General features: G+C 39.7%; 1 protein-coding gene across 19 annotated transcripts in view; it reads right to left on the reverse strand.

Moving 5' to 3' along the window:
- Positions 1-17,565, reverse strand: part of ADAM22 (ADAM metallopeptidase domain 22) — a gene marked incomplete at its 3' end in the record, with an annotated part of 239,376 nt that overhangs the window by 204,554 nt on the left and 17,257 nt on the right. The gene's annotated exons all lie outside the window — the stretch shown is intronic.

Consider the following 17,565-nt stretch of genomic DNA (forward strand, 5'->3'; position numbering starts at 1 on the left):
CCCGGGCTACCATAAGAAAGTACCACAGACTGGATGACGTAAACAACAGAAATTTGCTTTCTCACAGTTCTGGAGGCTGGAAGTCCAAGCTCAAGGTGTTGGCAGATTTGGTTTCTCCTGAGGCCTCTCTCCTTGGCTTGCAGATGGCCACATGGCTTCCTCTCTATGCATGTGTACCCCAGGTCTCTCTCTCTCTCTCTCTCTCTCTCTCTCTCTCTCTCTCTCCTCTTATAAGGATATCAGTCATATTGGATTAGCATCCACCCTTACAACTTCATTTAATCTAATTACCTCTTTAAACACCCTGTCACCAAATACAGTCCCATTAGCAGTTAGGGCTTCAACATATAAATTCTGGAGGGGACACAATTCAATCCAAACTTCCCTCTCCCAGGAAGTCTTCCCAACCCCTTCTAGCTTCCTTCTCTCCTCTTCCTCAATACGGTTCATTTTGATATGAGGGCCTCAGTACTGACCAGCATCAGGTATTCAATAAGTATTTCCTGACTGACTGACTCATTTGAGGGTTTGTTTGATCAATCACCTGGATGCATACATGAACAACAATTGCACAGCTATAAATTACCTGCTTACAGAAATGCCATCCTTCCATCAAGTTGTTCTTAATGCCACCTCAATGGATAATTTCTTTTCTCTAAAAGCTCTTTGAGTTTCCTGAAGTGCTAACAACCATGTTTTGGGAACAGCTTGAGGAAAGCTCTGTCTCAATTAAAAAGAACCTCTCTCTCCTCCATTCTTTCTCAGCATTTATTATGAACATGGCAGAGGACACATGTTATTCATCACGCCATCATGATTACAGCTTGGATCAAAATAACATTACTATTCTTTTTTAGCAAGATATTTACTGTTTGCATTAATTCTAATTCTTATATTTTCTTTTTCCTGTAGTTTCAGTTTACATCTGGTATTTTACTTTATTGACCTCATCCATGTCCCAAGGAGAAACCCATTATGTAAATTCAACAGAAAATCTATTGACAGCATGTTTAACTGCCGTTAGTGAAAAATGTCTGCATTATTATTTTTTTTTTTTATAAATTTATTTATTTATTTATTTTTGGCTGTGCTGGGTCTTCGTCTCTGTGCGAGGGCTTTCTCTAGTTGTGGCAAGCGGGGGCCACTCTTCATCGCGGTGCGCGGGCCTCTCACCGCCGCGGCCTCTCCCGTTGCCGAGCACAGGCTCCAGACGCGCAGGCTCAGTAGTTGTGGCTCACGGGCCTAGCCGCTGCGCGGCATGTGGGATCCTCCCGGACCGGGGCACGAACCCGTGTTCCCTGCATTGGCAGGCAGACTCCCAACCACTGCGCCACCAGGGAAGCCCCAAAATGTTTGCATTATTGAAAGTAATAGGAACGCGATTATATTAATATTGTTTTAATGTAAGGAAGGCTTCCTTAGACTGTATACAGATTGATTCATTCAACAAGCATCTTCTGAGAGTCTACCAAGTGCTGGGAACTCTTCTGATTTGGTGGGCAAGATGAAGAAGACTGATCATGTTTCCGCTCTAGTGGGGCTTATCTTCTAGTGGAAGGAGATAGAAAGTGACAAATAAAATGACAGAAAATGAACAATTGGATAAAAAATAAACTTAGAATATAAATACACTGTTCTCAGATTTAATAAAACAGGGTAAACAGGTAACCAGGGTAGATAGGGTTCTAGGTGGTATGGCGGTCTCTCTGAGGAGATGACATCTGGATGATGACCTGGATGATTAGAAGGGATCTATGGCAGACAGACTGACAGCCCCAAAGATGCCCACACTCTAATCTCTGGAACTTGTGAACAGGTCACCTCACACAGCAAAAGGGACTTCGCAGATGTGATAAAGTTAGGGACCCTGAGATGGGGAGAGTATACTGGATTATCCAGGTGGACCCAATGTAGTCACCAGAGTCTTATAAGGATTAGAGTCAGAGAAGGAGATGTGATGATGGAAGTAGAGATTAAAATGAGGTTAGGAAAAGGCCACATGCCAAGGAATGTTGGCAGCCTCTAGAAACTGGAAAAAACAAGGAACAATTTTTCCCTAAAGCCCCCAAAAGGAGCATAGCCCTGAGAACACCTTCATTTTAGCCTTTTAAGACTTAATTCAGGCTTCTGATCTCTAGAACTATAAGAAAATTAATTTTAGTTGTTTTATGACATTAAGTTAGCGGTATAACGTGTTACAGCAGCAATGGGAAACTAATACAGCATCACTGGCAATGTCCCTGAACATTTAGAAAAGCAACTCCAATAACAAGTTGATTGCATCAGTGTTCAGTGTCATTTTCCTCCGTGGCTGGCTTAAAACTAAGGCACCTGCACCAGTAAAACTGACACTCATGAAGGCAAAAGGATCAAACTCCAAACACAGAACTTCCCAGCCAAAACAAATTTGCAGTAGTAATCAGGAAAATACATGTTAGCATGGTTTCCTTGCATTCTGGATGGTTGTCTACCATTCAGGCACCTGCCATCCCCATATGTCTGACTTAACAAGTAGGCTGAAGAGAAGAAACATATTTACCTCTTTAGGTTATCTTGGAGAAATTATAAATTAAGTAGAATTACACTGAACTCATGCAATTAACAATCCAGCTTATTATTCGACACCTTAATCTTAGACCTTACCTTCTTAGCTCAAAAGAAAAGAAAATGTTTAAGAAGAGAGAACTAGTCTAATCAGGATATTCCTCTTTATTTTGGTGGGGGAGTGCCTAACATATATTGCCCCCCAAAATTCTAATATTTATTAACTTAACTAGAAGATTAAAAGGTAGTAATGGCTCTTAGAGACATTTGAAAATTATTATTATTTTGCAGAAATGCATTTTTTCAAATTACTATATAAGAATGACTTGTGATTTTAAAATCTATTAACCAAATGCTTTGTTACCCTAGAATAACCTAGAGCTCATATAATACACATCCTTATTTTACAAATAAGGAAACTGAGGCATGTGGGTAAATGTCATTTCCAAATCACCCTGTTTGGTAGTAGGGCAGCATTTCACCTCCTGGCAGGCCTTTTCCATCATGCTTCATCTTTGCTTTCATCCTGCAGTTTGGAGGTGCTTGCAGGTTTTACTGGGTTCTAAAGAGCACTTCTAGAGCATATGAGAAGAAAATCAAACCATGAAAAACAATCTTTGGAACTCTGACTTCATCAGGAAAGTCAATAACATTACCACATCTGACACAAAGCACAACCTTAGAAATTAAGCATTATACTTTACAATACACAAGGAAATCCATTTTTTAAGAAAAAAAATTACACAGGTATGGTGAAGTGTGTGTGTTTTAAGCAGTGAGGCTGACTTTGATCATAGCTGTGAAAAAAGATTGAGGGAGAAAAAGGCAAAAATATAAAATAACTATCCAGATGGCAAGAAAATTTAATAAATCAATATAATTACATAAGGATAATTTAAATTTCAAATTTCAAAAATGAATCATAGAATTTTAGGACCAGGGCTCCCCTGGTGGCGCAGTGGTTGAGAGTCTGCCTGCTAATGCAGGGGGCACGGGTTCGAGCCCTGGTCTGGGAAGATCCCACATGCCACGGAGCGACTGGGCCTGTGAGCCACAATTACTGAGCCTGCGCGTCTGGAGCCTGTGCTCCGCAACAGGAGAGGCCGCGATAATGGGAGGCCTGCGCACCACGATGAAGAGTGGCCCCCACTTGCCGCAACTAGAGAAAGCCCTCACACAGAAACGCAGACCCAACAGCCATAAATAAATAAATAAATAAACAAAAATTAAACTTTAAAAAAAAAAAAAGCACCCTAGGTATCTTTAAAAAAAAAAAAAAAGAATTTTAGGACCAGAAGAACCTGATACAATCCCCAGATTGAGGCCTGTTTATTATCCATGGGCAATAGCTGAAATTTAAATGTGAAGTTAATATAACCCTCAAGCTCCTTATGCATTTTGCTTCTTGGCAGCGTGTCTTTTTCTCCTCACATCTACAGCCATGAACCAGAGCAACCCTACATATTACAAAGAGCAGATATAAATGAACTTTTCAAGCTTGTCTTACTTACAAACTTTTTTTTTTTTTTAAAGATTCTGTTGTTGATGTGGACCATTTTTAAAGTCTTCATTGAATTTGTTACAATATTACTTCTGTTTTATGTTTTTGGCTTTTTTTTTGGCTGCGAGGCATGTGGGATCTTAGCTCCCCGACCAGGGATCGAACCCGCACCCCCTGCATTGGAAGGTGAAGTCTTAACCACTGGACTGCCAGGGAAGTCCCTACAACCTTTTTTTAAAGCAAAGATGACACTAAGACTGTCATGGTAGAATCAGAACTTTGACACAAGGAGAAAGACAGGTAGTTTGGGTTTTTAATTAAGCCCAACCTGAATAATGAATCAATGAATATCAGTGGCATGGGAGTATTACCAGTCAAACAGTATTGTACAACAGGATAATTCTGAAAATAATTAACATAATTAAAACAAAGTCTTCAATGTATGTAACAGAATCTTTAGCTATTCTGCATCCTAAATTCTTCTTTGCCATTTGATTGCTTCTATTTAGTTTTTTAAAAAATACAAGTGTAATTCCTGGTATCCAATACTTTGAGCTCAATAAAAAACAAAATACCAATAATTACTTTTAACTATTTTCCCTGGTCTTCTACATCAGACAAGGCAACTGAAGAATCACCATAACCTGACTGTAATTACTCCATTGCCTTATGTGGACTTCTGACAAAACAGTTCAAACAGACTGATACTACAACCTATTAACATTAAGATTCCTCATTCTAGAATTTCCTGTAGCCACATCAACAATATTGTTTTCCCCTGTCTGTTACTTAAGATATGGAACTTATTGAAGCAGAATTGTATAACAATGGCTTTTTTTAAAAGAGGATTCTACCAAATAGATCTACCTAATACATAAATTAGCACAATATATGTGTAAGAGCATTAGTCTTTTCTATTCATAATTGTATATCTATGACTCTATGTTAAATGCCTCCCTCTTTTCATGTGGTCAACTCAATCATGTCCATAGTTGTCATAATCTGTATCATATATTGCATTTAATTTACATACTATCTTTAACCAAAAGGCTCTTAAAATCCAACCTTCTATATTTAGTATTGCAAGAACCAAACAGTGTCCAGCAACAGGACATCTTAAAACAAAATGAAAGAAAACAAAAAAGCATAGCCTTTAAAGCCAGGCAGAACTGGGTTTGAATTCTGGGCCTTCCATATATTAATGGAACAAACTAGGGCAAATTGTTTAATGTCTCTGAACTGAAAGTCCTTGTCTCTAAAAGACCAAAAATAATAATACACACTCTGTAGCTTTATTGTGAAAACGAAAGGATAAGTTACAATCCATTCAACCTTTATGGAGCACTGACCATACCTCAGGAAACACACCAGGCTCTGGGGATACAAAGAACAGTCAGACGTGGCCCCTGCACCCAGGAAACTCACGGTCAAAAAGAGGAGCTGCTACACAAATTATTACAAAATATTTGGAAGTCCAATAATAGATATTTGTACAAGGTACAACAGCAGCCCTCTGACTATAGATTACAGAGAGTTGAGGAGGTGCTCCTCAGACCAAGAATGCAGGGGAAAGCACTCCTGGTAAAAGGCCCTATAAAGGCACAAAAATGGGAAACTCAACACATTCAGGGATTGTAGGAAATGCTATATTCCTGAGACAGAAGATGTGAGGCATCTATTGTGGGAGAACAGGCTGGAACCCCAAATGCCAAAGAACTTCCAAACCAGTGGTTCTCAATCCTGATCGCATATCAGGCTTGCTCAGGAAGCTTTTTAAAAAATACCACTGCCTGGGCCCCAAACTCAGAGATTCTAATTCTTTTAGTCTGGGATGGATCCTGGGCATCAATATTTTTTAAAGAGCTACCCTGTGATTCTGAGGGGTGGCCAAGGGTTCAGAACCACCAGTATAAAACAATGTGAGAAATGTACTCGTTATCCTGGAAACAATAAGAAATGGATGTAAAAGGCTTTGAGATGATAGATGTTCAATAAACAATAGCTCCTTTCCCTTATCTTCACAATTTACGACAAAATGTGTTTAGCTTTGAAACTGATGATCTACCTGCTGAATCCCCCTATATTTCTTGCAACTAAAATGTATGTTCTTTTGACAATTTACTGCCTGAATTTTGTCGTTGAGTTCAACCAAAATAATAAAAGTTTTAAAAGTCAAAAAAAAAAAAAGGAGAGGGAGAGTAAGAGAAGGCCAAAAAAGGAGGTAAAAGGGATTCCATCTGGTGGCCTCCCCAGATAAATTAAGTGAGGGCCAAGAAACATGTCTACAAGCACCTTAGCATACTATTTTGCACACAGCAGACTCTCAACACACTATAAGAAAAAAAAAGGAAGGACAAGGAGCAATAGATTGGAATTCCCACGGGAATTTTTAAAGAGCTAACCATGTGGGTCTAATGAGTAACCAATTCCCATGGAATTCCTCTCTAGTCATACTTGCTCTATAATTCAAATGCCAGTTCTTGCTATTATTTGAAGCAAAAAATTTTACAATTGATGTAAACGTGTTCCACTGTTGTGGACATGCACCTGTTTGGGGATGTATTACCCAAGGACAGAGATTATGTCATATAGATCTCAGCAGCCAGGAGCCCTAGGTGAAGCCACATACACCACAAAAAAAAAAAAAAAAAGGCTTTTCTTAGGTGAGTTCTTGAGAGGCATTCTGTGAATTTGCCTTGCTGAGTTTCCAGTTCTGACGTCACTGAAAGCCCTCGACTCTGTGATTCCTGGCGGCCGAGGACCCCTCTCTCCAGTGGCCCCTGCTCCAACAAGCTGGAGGTGGAGGGGCTGTGCCGACACTGGCATCAGCTCTGATTTTCTCCTCTCCATTCAGGAAGTCAGGCAGCCTCATTACCTATTTATGCTCTGCTATCTTCTGATAAATCAGTCTCTCCATCATCTTGGCTATTAACTGCCCATTACTAGGCCTTCATTTCGGGCCTGAACAAGAAAACGCTTTCTCTCAGAAGCCTGAAAGTCGGAGCAGACCTTTACGATCTTTAGCATCCTGAGAATAATACCATATGTAGTCATATTGAGCTGTAATTTAATCTGAGTGCAAGGAACTCCAACGTTTGGATGCAACAAAATCAGCAGACAAAATCCCTCAGATGAACCAGCCCTGGGAAACAGATACTCTACCTTAATGCAAGAAAGGCTTGGGAGAAAAATTACAGGTCTTCCTGGCCTCACTGCTGACTTGACATTTGATTTTTGGAGTTACTAAAACTTTCTATGCTTCACCTTGTTTTTCCCCAAATGTGAACTGAAAATAGTATGAATTATAGAATGCTGTGAGAATAACACCTTACATTCTTGTTTATGGTGAAAGAGTATATAAAAGCTTGTTGCAAAGAATAATGTAACTACTGAGAGTTAAATAAAACACAGGTAAAAAGAACAGAAGAGGGGAAAGGCAGTTAAGCTATTGTATTATCAAATGAATAACTAGTCAGTTCAGCTCTAAATCGGATGATTTTAAAAGCAGGCCTGGGTCTTCCCTGGTGGCGCAGTGGCTGAGAATCTGCCTGCTAATGCAGGGGACACGGGTTCGAGCCCTGGTCTGGGAAGATCCCACATGCCGCGGAGCAACTAGGCCCATGAGCCACAACTACTGAGCCTGCGCGTCTGGAGCCTGTGCTCCACAACAAGAGAGGCCGCGATAGTGAGAGGCCCGCGCACCGCGATGAAGAGTGGCCCCCGCTTGCCGCAACTAGAGAAAGCCCTCGCACAGAAACGAAGACCCAACACAGCAAAAATAAATAAATAAATAAATATTAAAAGCAGGCCTGGAACTTCCCTGGTGGTGCAGTCGTTAAGACTCCGCACTTCCAATGCAGGGGGTGTGGGTTCGATCCCTTGTCAGGGAATAAGATCCCACATGCCGCACGGCGCGGCCAAAAGATATAAAATAAATAAATAAAATTTGTTTAAAAAAATAAAAATAAAAGCAGGCCTGGAAATAAGTGTCATCTCTGCCAGCTGGGTCACAGTCTTTCCTGGAGGCAACATCAGAAATAGGCCAAGTCTAAAGAAGAAAATTAAGAATGGTGAGTTCTTCACATCAACATTCACTTCATCCAGTTGTTAAGGCAATGGATTTTTGTTTGCTTGCTTGCTTAATTTCACCTTCCTTATATAGATATTAGGGGCATCTGAGAGTTAAGGCTCACTTCCATGAAAGGGCCAGCTCCCAGTGTTTGAGGAAAGAAAAATCAGAGCTATCACTGACCAAAATGCCACGATAAATAGCTGACATGTAAGAATCCCACAGTATTTTCTTTAAGAAACAAATTTACATAGGGTAAGAAAGTTTTTTCTCTCCTAGAACTAAAGACTAAAACTACGGGGCTTCCCTGGTGGTGCAGTGGTTGAGAATCTGCCTGCCAATGCAGGGGACACGGGTTCGGGCCCTGGTCTGGGAAGATCCCACGTGCCGCGGAGCAACTAGGCCCGTGAGCCACAATTTCTGAGCCTGCGCGTCTGGAGCCTGTGCTCCGCAACAAGAGAGGCTGCGATAGTGAGAGGCCTGCGCACCGCGATGAAGAGTGGCCCCGCTTGCCACAACTAGAGAAAGCCCTCGCACAGAAACGAAGACCCAACACAGCCATAAATAAATAATAAATAAATAAATAAATAGATACTCCAGCATCTACCTTTTACAAAAAAAAAAAAAAAAGACTAAAACTACATAATTATAGAGGACTTTCTGCTCATACATATACATATATACACATGCATACTAAACTTTAGAAGGAGCAGATTCTTTCTTTACTATCTCAACTGTCCAAGAGTTTTCCAAGAACACAGTCGAGAAATAATCTTAGTAAAATATTGCAAGAGCAAAGCTCCTGCTTAAAAGAAAAAGAAGAAAAAGGCAGTAAGTCTCTAATATCAAGAAAATTCAAAAGATGTTTTTTTATCTGTAACTTGACAGTCACCCACCAAAGGCTTTCTCTACTGGGACACAAAATGAGACACAAACCTTGCAAAAATATCTATTTATTTTGGGGGATTTCCCAAGTAGCTAGAATGAAGATTGGTTGGAAGAACACACCAGTTATCTCAATTACCACAATTATGAAATGAAGGAAGGAATGGATATGTGTGTGTGTGTGTGTGTGTGTGTGTGTGTGTATGAGAGAGAGAGAGAGAGAGAGAGAGAGAGAGAGAGAGGGAACTTGACCAATTAAGGGCAAGCATGCAGATTACCAGCCATCCCTAAGGAAACCATGTCTCAGAAACATGGAATCTTTCAATGCGTGCATAGGTTAGCACATAGCAAGATTCTGCTACAGAGATTCAGTATGACATGAATCTGCCCCCCAAATTCTTAAACTGATGGGCTTCCACATACTACCAGCTGGTGTCTCCAAGCTGCTTTGAAGGGTAACTCCTTGCCCTTAAATTATAGGGAAATTGAAAGAATCCATTCATGATGCATGTTTATTAGAAAACAAATACCCAGTGAGAAAATTTTTGTTAAATGTGCTGCATTACATGTATCAGATCTATAGTTTTTCTGGGATATGGACTTCAAAAGCATCTGAATCTAAAGAAATTAAAGAGTAAAAATTTTCAAACACGTTACTAGGAAATATCTAAGTGGTAGCAAAATAATGAAATTACTCTGTTGGACAAGAGTAATGAAAAAACTCTAGCCATTACTTTTCCTTGCACTTCCATTATTTATTGGCACTAGTGACTACTGCCCCTTGCAATAAGTAGATCAATCGTGTTACTTAATCCTTAGCACTAAACACTTTCCCTAGAAAAGTGAAATGCCTTTTAAAAATACATTGATTGTAAATAATCTCTTAAAGCAGGAATTCTAAGAGATACTGTTATTGAGAGAGATAGAAAACCTCATCAAACCAAGTCACATTATCCATTGTACATCCAATAATGCTTGCACGTGCATGTGTGTGCATACCTGTGTATACATCACGGCAGGAATAGCTTGTAGTCAGCTGTAACCTAGAAAATAATTACTACTTAAAACAAGTAAACTCTGTAGTGCTGGTGAGTACAACTCTAAAAAGATCTAATAGAAGGAATAACTGCTGCTCTAAAATGGAGACAGGACATAAATCCTCACTGGAGGGTCTCTAGACCTAGGACAAGGTAACAGTGTCTAGTGATGTAAAGTCAGTATCAAATGTAGACTACCCCTTAGGCCCGAAATATGTCTTCATTACAAGAAAAAACCAAGACAAAACTTCGGAGATTTCTAACTATTGTTATGACTTTGCGTCTGAATAAAAAGAAAGAAAATCCAGGTCTGACCACTCTTTTCTTCACTGGCATGAACTCAGCTCTTGATAGAAACAATATCATGTCAAAGGTTGATGGAACTTGACGTCCTCTGTGTTAGAAACAGAAAGGGTAGGGAATTCCCTGGTGTCCAGTGGTTAGGACTTGACGCTTTCACTGCTGGGGGCCTGGGTTCAATCTCTGATTGGGGAACTAAGATCTCACAACCCGTGTGGTGTGGCCAAAACAACAACACCAAAAAAAAAGATCCAAAAAACAGAAAAGATTCACAGATAGGATCACAAGGAGCCACGACCTTGTGAAGGCGCGTCAGTGGAGCTTGGGAGCCAATAGCTTGATTAGAGCCATTCATACTTCCCTCTGTTTAAACTCTCTGCCTTAACAAAAGAGCAAGCATGCAGGGGCACTGAACTGTTTTCAATGTTCCATACATGACTCAGGCTTCTATGCTGTTGACGTGTTTTGACATAAAGCTGAATAAACCAAACTCTATAGCTGTTGCCTCTATTGGGGGCAAATTACTGCAGTTTAACGAGGCCTCTGTGCCTCTGACACGCTGGGTTAAAGAAAGGATTCCTACAACATATCCTGATTCTCTTTTATAAAGGAAAACTTCTGGGCACAGCCTTTCTTTCTGTTCGTTTTACAATAGTTTTTGTTTGTTTGTTTCTTTTTACTTCTTGTTGCTCTGAAGCAAATGAATACTTTGAAGTAACAGAGAGTGCACTTTTCAATTAATTTATTAAATGATACCCTGGGAGAATGTCTTGACTTCTGAGAAGTGTGTATGCCGTCACTCTGAACTACCCCCACTGGGCTTCTGGGAAGCTGCCTCCTGGCAAAGCCTCCTGACCAAAATGTTCCCTAGATCAGCATCCTCAGCAAACTGCCACCAAGCCATCCTTTTTGTCCTTCTCTGGCCTTCCCTGCAGGTCCCATCCCCTCCCTCACCACCATCACGTCCTGAACCCCTACCTGTGCTCAGGACTCCATGGACACTATGAAAGATACAACCCCTGCCCACAGATTTGTATGGTCTGGTAAAACATGTTACTCTTGTACAGGCAGTAACATAATCCAGTAGTACTAAACTCTTTTGTCCTAAAGAGTTTTCCCTCTCTTTTAGAACTGTGAGCAGTTACTTATGAAAAGTGGCAGAGGATAGTGGCTAAGACTCCAGATGCCAGAGCCAACTTTCCTGTTTCAAATTCTACCTCCACCCCTTCCCAAATTGAACAATCTCGGGCAAGTCATTTAAGCTCCCTGTGCCTCAGTTTCTCCATTTAGTAAATGGGAACAACAGTATCAACTTCTGAGGATTGCTGAGAAGACTGAATACCTGTAAAGTATATAGAACAGTCTAGTTCCCTCAGTGTTATTTATTATTACACCGCATGAGCGGCCAAAGTCTGAGGGTGCATGACGAGAATTGTGTTACATCCAGAAGTCAGAATTATTCTTGCTTCCCCCTTGTCACTTCCAGATGACAGTTCCTCTATTCCTCTCTCCTTGAGGTCCATGCCTCACAGCTACACCACCCTCCATTCTCAACTCTGGACCAAGTGCCTCTGTATTCCCAGCACTACTCAGTACCTCGTTTGGCACAAAGCACATGCTCACTTACAAATTTAAAACAAATCTGACAACTCTTATCTGACAGTAAGACGGACAAACGTTATTTTGCAAACTGTAAATTAGCCCAAAATGGGAAGTATTGCTAGTTCTCAGGAATATAACCCTAACAAAGGTTGCTTTCATCTAGTTAGTTAAACCAATTATTTTATTGGTTTCTTTGTTAGTTCTCCAGTAGTTTATAAGCACTATCACTGTTATAGAGGGTAAGACCTTTACCAGCATATGCATTCTATTCCTTAAAAATTTCTTACCTGTGTCCCTGTGCTCATTTTATTCAATCAACATTTGTTGGTGAGTTTGTAGCCATTTGGCTACATGACTTGAAATATGTATTATCTATAGTTCAGAGGGAGAAGGATGGAACTTTGAGCTTTACGGAACCTCAATGAGTTATGTGATTCACTTCCCACCTATGAGAAAACATCTACTCAAAACCATCTTGAAAAAATGATTGCTGAGCCTATTTTGTATGTTTTTGAGACAGTTCCTCAGCCTATAATTGTAGTTTGTCCCAATGCTGAATCACCTTCTTTTCCCTCTTCAATAGCTAACAGAACTCTCTTAATGCAATTTAGACCTATTTCCTCCATTTGTGAAACAGGATAGGTTCAAAGATGACTTGAAAGTATGCCTCTCATCTGTTAGGCACAGTAGAAACTATGTGCTACTTTGTAAGCTTTATGGCAGGCTAGCACTGAAAATATCTACCAACTACACAGCATAAAATATCCTGCCGGGCTTCCCTGGTGGCGCAGTGGTTGAGAATCCACCTGCCAATGCAGGGGACACAGGTTCGAGCCCTGGTCCAGGAAGATCCCACATGCCACGGAGCAACTAAGCCTGTAAGCCACAACTACTGAGCCTGCACTCTAGAGCCATCGAGGCACAACTACTGAGACCCGCGTGCCTAGCCCGTGCTCTGCAACAAGAGGCGCCACCGCAACGAGAAGCCCGCGCAGCACAATGAAGAGTAACCCCCGCTCGCCACAACTAGAGAGAAGCCCACATGCAGCAACGAAGACCCAACGCAGCCAAAAATAGAAATAAATCAATAAATAAATTTATTTTTAAAAAAATCCTGCTGAAAGAGTGATCCATGCATGTATAAACATAAAAGAGAAGTACATTTAAGTGCACCAAAGTAATACCATCTTGCAAAGAAGAATCCAAGTGCATTACGTTGGGGGTGGTAGATGAATTACATTCAGCCACTCAAGTGAAAATTTGTGTGGTCTTCTTTGGTGAGATAATACAATCCTTTGAGAACATATAATGAAACTGAAAATACCGCCAGAGGTATGGATACTTTCAAATAACTTCACTGGGAAAGCCCCCAATACAGTTTTCATTGAGATCCTCCGTCACCCACCTTCTTTGGAGCAGTAGTCTTGTTACCCAAACTTGACAGACATGCTCTAGCCTTGGAGTCATTGTACCAACTGTTTTCTCCTCCAGAAATGCTCTTCCACAGAAGAGCCTGGCTCACTTCCCACTCCCTTCAAGCTTTTCCCAATGTCACCTTCTCCTTGAGGCCTATTGGATCACCCTATTAAAAATTACAACCTATGTCCCCTACAACCCTGGCACTCCCAATGTCCATTACCATGCTATATTTTTTTCTTTTCTTTTCCATGGTACTTGCCACCTTCTAATATACTAAATAATTTATCCTTTATTATGTTTTTGTCTATCTACTAGAACATAAGTCCCATGAAGAAACAAATTTGGGGTTTTTTTTTTTTAATCCATTGATGCATCGTAAGAAGTCAGATAGTGCCTGCCTGTAGTAGATCCTCAATAAATATTTGGGGAGTAAATTTTTTAAACATCAGTTCAAAAATCAAATCACAGGAATTAATTCCATCTCCCTCTCTCTCTCTCCCTCTCTCTCTCTCACACACACACACACACACACACACACACACACACACACACACACACAAATGTTAATATTGCCCAAAACAGTTATTGAGCCTTAATCTGAAAAATAAAAGAACCAATGGAAAAATTTTAATTGCAAATCTGGCAAGTTTAAACTTTATCATAAAAGGAACAGGAATCTAAGTCTATTAAATATTTGCAGTCTTCTCAGTTCCCTCATTATTCAAAGATAGAAAAAGGAAAAGTGAAATCAAGAATCTCTAGTTCTAGTGAAAACACACTGCAGAGAACAGGAGCTATAAAAAGGCATGATTAATAGCTCAAACATAACTAAAATACCCAACTGCACAAGGGCCAGAAGGTGCAGAGACAAGTGTAGCTTTTTCTCTCATTGAGCGAAATGTGAGAACTAAAACAGACTCGATGGCCCTATGGAGATGGGCTATTCCACGAAGACTCTCCAGACAGATACACACACACACACACACACACACACACACACACACACCCCACTACTACCACCAGCAACAATAATATCTGCACATGGAGCTGCTCTTGCTGAACACTTTCTGCAGTGAGCATATGATGCTAAAAGAAAAGCATATGGGCTTCTTCTAACCCAATTATTTCTTGAGAAAGAGAAATAACACAAACAATTAACTTTGGAATAACAGATTTTGGAAAGACTGTTTGTTGAAAACTGTTGGAAATTCAGGAACACATGGTTGATTGATTAAGTGTTAAAATATTTATTAAATATGGGAATCCACTACAAGAAAATGGAAGTTCTTCCATGGAGCTGAAGGCCGCATCTAATGCTGGGCTGCGTCGGCTTAGCAAGAAGCTGAGCAAAGGAACTGGTGATCACGACTGGTTTACAATGGGACCAAAAACAACAGAATGACAAAAAGTAGAGAGCCAAAAGAGAAAGGGAAAACTGAGAACTGTGGGTGACTAAAAGTTTCATTAAAAGCTATATTAAAAACCACTGATCGTATGCTTTAAAAATGTGAATTTTACGGTACATGAATTATATTTCAATAAAGCTGTTATTAAAAAACTATATTGGGGCTTCCCTGGTGGCGCAGTGGTTGAGAATCTGCCTGCCAATGCAGGGGACACAGGTTCGAGCCCTGGTCTGGGAAGATCCTACATGCCGCGGAGCAACTGGGCCCATGAGCCACAGCTACTGAGCCTGGGCATCTGGAGCCTGTGCTCCGCAACAAGAGAGGCCGGGATAGTGAGAGGCCCGCGCACCGTGATGAAGAGTGGCCCCCGCTTGCCGCAACTAGAGAAAGCCCTCGCACAGAAACGAAGACCCAACACAGCCATAAATAAATAAATAAATAAATAAAATAAATTTTAAAAAAAGAAAAATAATTAGAAATGGACTGCTTACCTTTAAAAAAAACTATATTAAAAATTAAGATTGTGGTCATAAACATAATTCAAATGCAGAAGAGGAATGGTCTTTGTTATAATAACTGCTACCTTTTATAAAATTCTGGGAGCCCTTTCTTCCTCAACTGTCTGTTCCCTTAGATTTTTGTCTTTTGAAGTTCTTAGATTTTTGTCTTTTGAACATGTTTTTAAAACATGTTTTTTAAAAATAAAATAAAACAAGCTATTAAATGGAGCATCCTATCCTCTACTAAAGTTAAAAATATAGCTTCCAACACTCAGCCTAGTTTGGGAACTATGAGTCCAACCTTTATCTCACTGCCCGTTAATCTCTTCATGTTGTGCCCTCCCTTCCTTTCCTCACTTCCCAGCTGGGAGCAGCCCTATGAGGATACAGACTATTGAGGGCTCAGCTAAGGCAGAGATGCTTCCCATCCCAAAGTAATGGAGCTGCATTGTTACTCATTTAATTAAAAAAAAAAAAACAAATCCCACCTGATGTTTGAACCAATATTATACTGGGGGTTGGGGGAGTGGGAGGACAAGATTAACTTGGTTTGTTAAATTCCTGGAAAAAATGCAGTGAGACCAAAGCTGGGACCCAGAATTAGCACGAGGGTCCAAATTGTTCTACCCTCCTGGAACATTTGATGCAAATCACAGCTCTTGTGAAAACAATCGAAGAAATCCAGTGATCTGTGTACACAAGAAACTGGGCAAACAGTTTTATACCAAGATATAATCATTATGGGAGCTAGAAAAACAGCAACAAAAAAAAGAGCTAACATGTACGGAGCCCTTACCATATGCCAAATGCTCAGCTACAAACTTTATGCATTTTATCTCCTTAATCCTCACAACATATGAGCTGGGCGCTATTCTTATTCCTATTTTATTCGTGTAAAAACTCAGGATTAGAGAAATTAAGTGCAGTTAGTGGCAAAGGTGGGCTTTGAATCCATGTACTCTAATTCCAGGTTCTCAAATTCTTAATCACTATCCTACAATACTTTCTTAGAAGAAAACTATATATCAGGGAGTCGTTTTACTAAAAATGAAGACTTATTCTAAAAAAACTGTAGTAGATTCGGCAGTAGTATAGTAATACATAAACACAATCATGAAGAAAAGAATCGATATGTATAACACCAAGAAAATTTTTTTTAATCTGTTACGACAAAAGATACCATGAGAATGAATAGATAAGCCACAATTTTTAAAGTATTTGCAACAGAGATAAACAATAATAGGAAAGAATCCATAACATACTTAAAATGCCTGTAAATCAATAAGAAAAAGACACTTGAAAAATGGGGAAAGTATATAACTAGGCCATTCAAAGGAAGAAATACAGATTACCGAAGGTGCTCTACCTCATTAGTCATCAGTGAAATGGAAAGCAAAGTAATCATACACTACTTCACACCCATAATATTGTTAGAAATTTTAAAGTCTTATGATTCCAAATGATGATAAAGATGGGGATACACAGAAATTCTCATGCACCATGGGTGGAGTATAAATTGGTATATCGTTGTGTGATTTGTCAGTATGTGGAGAAGTTGAGAAGGGACAAACCCTAAGAATCAACAATTTCACTTCTAAATATATGCCCCACAGAAACACACGCACATGTATGCATTAATGGCATACACTGCTTATAACATCAAAAAATCAGGGTCAATCTATAAATGCCATTAATAGGAAAATAAATACATAGATGAGGGTAGGTTTATAAAATGGAAAGCCAGACAGCAATAAAAAGGAATGAATTCAATTACTTTACCTGTATCAAGATAAGAGACTGAAAATCAAAGTCTGTCACATTATTCTATCTACTTTTTGGTATATTTAAACTATTTCAAAACATAAGCTTTTTAAAATTAAAAATGTAACAAAAGTTGTCTTGAAGAAATTTTCATATGCACCTTCATGTGCTTGATTTCACTGATGCCACACATAACAGCTCAGGGGTGAGTAACACAACCACAGAGATGTCTTTAATACTGTTGCCAAGAAAACTACAAGAAACAAAAATTAACAGCTAGAAGCTGCCAGGAGGCACATGACTCAATCTTTAAAAACTTAGCCATAGCTGCCTCACAGGTACTGCTAGGCTCCCCTGTCAGGAATCCTGTAGGACAGTTTTTTAAACTGTGGATCAGATCATGACCCATAAGAACGCTCTGAAATCACTTTAGTGAACCATGCCAGGATTTTTTAGAAAATGACAAAGAACAGAGTAGAATGAAAAGCATACACTTCATGCTTCAAGGATAAGTATTGTTTTACAACACACTTGTTTTTTT

The sequence above is a fragment of the Balaenoptera borealis genome (assembly GCF_965194805.1).
Source record: "Balaenoptera borealis genome assembly, chromosome: 7".
Lineage (NCBI taxonomy): Eukaryota > Metazoa > Chordata > Mammalia > Artiodactyla > Balaenopteridae > Balaenoptera > Balaenoptera borealis.